The following is a 2,227-nucleotide window of genomic DNA, read 5'->3' on the forward strand; positions in this document are numbered from 1 at the left end:
GTCACGGTTTAACAGATTTTCCACCAGTCGTATTTCTACGGATTCTTTAATAATGGAGTCCCACAAAGAGGGTGCTGTAGACAAAATCATTGTTTTCTCATACTCCACTGAATGTCCAGTAGAAATACAATGTTCAGCAATAGCGGACTTGCTTGGCTGCAAAAGGCGGGTGTAACATTGATGTTCAGTGCAGCATTCTTTCACGGTGCGTGTGGTTTGACCTATGTAAGCCATACCACATTCGCATGGTATCTTGTAAATTCCGGCCTTTCGTAGTAACAGATTGTCCTTAACTGATCCCACAAGGTCCGCAATATTCGATGGTGGGCGGAAAACCACTTTTACCTGAAATTTTCGGAGGATTCTTGCTATTTTAAACGAAGTGTTGCCAACTAAAGGAAGAAAAGCTAAAGATTGTTCCGGCATGTTCTCCTCTTTATTCACTTCCTGCTTCTTAGTTTTAACTGTTAGTGCCCTGTTAATCTGCCAGATGGAATACCCATTTTCGCTGAATACTGTCTTTAGATAGGCGAGTTCTTGAGGTAAGCTATCTAGATCTGAAACAGTATGAGCTCTACGAACAAGTGTTTTAAGCAAACTCATGGTTTGCGATGGGTGATGGCAACTCGATGCTTGCAGGTACAAATCAGTATGAGTGGGTTTCCGGTAAACTGAATGCCCTAGAGAACCATCATTCTTCCTTCGAACCAGGACATCCAAGAAAGGCAAACAACCATCTTCCTCTATTTCCATGGTGAACAGGATGTTGCTATGAATGGAGTTGAGGTGATGTAGAAACTCCATTAATTTATCTTCTCCATGAGGCCACACTATGAAAGTGTCATCCACATACCACCAAAAAACTGTTGGCTTCAGGGCAGCTGATTCAAGCGCGCTCTCTTCAAAATCCTCCATAAAAAGGTTGGCCACCAAAGGAGACAGGGGACTACCCATGGAGACACCATCAGTCTGTTCAAAATATTCTTGATTAAACATAAAATAAGTTAAGGAAAGAGAGTGCTTGAACAAAGCAGTGATATCAACAGGAAACATGTTACCAATCAGTGTCAAAGGATCTGCAAGAGAAACTTTTGTAAAAAGTGAGACCACATCAAAACTTACTAGAAGGTCCACACTGCTAAGACGAAGAGCACCCAGTCTATTGATAAAATCAGCTGAGTTTCATATGTGATGTGAGCACTTGCCTACGAAAGGTCTCAGTAAGGAAGTGAGATGTTTAGCTAAATCATATGTAGGAGCTCCAATGTTGCTCACTATTGGACGCAGAGGAAGACCCTCTTTATGAATCTTTGGAAGGCCATAGTCTTGGAGGTACACAACCATGTGGTCTTAACCTCTTGATGGTCTCTTGCAGTAAGGAGGAGGAATTTAATAGTGCTGAAGTTTTTCGTTGCACACATCCTGTAGGATCGTAATCAATCCTCCTATAGGTAGAGTCACTTAGCAGACCATACACCAAGTTTTCGACACATACACACAATACTTACAGTACACTGTATATTGCGGAACGGAGGACGTTTTCGGCAGTCTGCGACGGCTCACCTGAAGATGACTGGCAGGTGCCCAGTTGAAATATCGTGCGAAGTATTGAACGACGACTGGCTGCAAGCCCGAAATTTGTTTGAACACTATCTTTGTATGTCTACCCACAGCTCAATGTCTCTTCCATATTGTAGACAGATATGCTTCTTGACATCAATGATTATTTTATACACGTTTCTTCCCTATGTTTTCTTGCTCACTGAATGTCCATGATAAGTAAAAGTTGATGTTATGTAAATATGGCCTGTATCTTGTGTACCTGCTTTTCTGTTCTTGAAATTGTTTTTCTAATGCATATATGATATTTTGTTTTAGCAGCAAAACTTAACAGTGTACATTCGTGCCTGTAGAATAGTACACATGATTTTATACGAGAACAAAACTGCTTTATCGAGATCATAACTACAGTACAAAAATATGAACGCGGTGGCCATTTCATTTTTGCATTAGTAACAACATAAATAAATAGTGTAATAGCACATGCGATATCATCTGAAAATTCTACACTACAAAATTAAGAAAAAACTGTTCGGTATACCCTTACGCTACACCATTTTTTGAAAAGTGCACATAGCCAATATTGCTCCTGCAACTATGATAGTAAAACAATCGACCCCTCCTGAATCACTACTAATAGTGACATACAGCTCTTTAATTATTTTAC

This window comes from Schistocerca serialis, chromosome 8 (genome assembly GCF_023864345.2).
Source record: "Schistocerca serialis cubense isolate TAMUIC-IGC-003099 chromosome 8, iqSchSeri2.2, whole genome shotgun sequence".
Lineage (NCBI taxonomy): Eukaryota > Metazoa > Arthropoda > Insecta > Orthoptera > Acrididae > Schistocerca > Schistocerca serialis.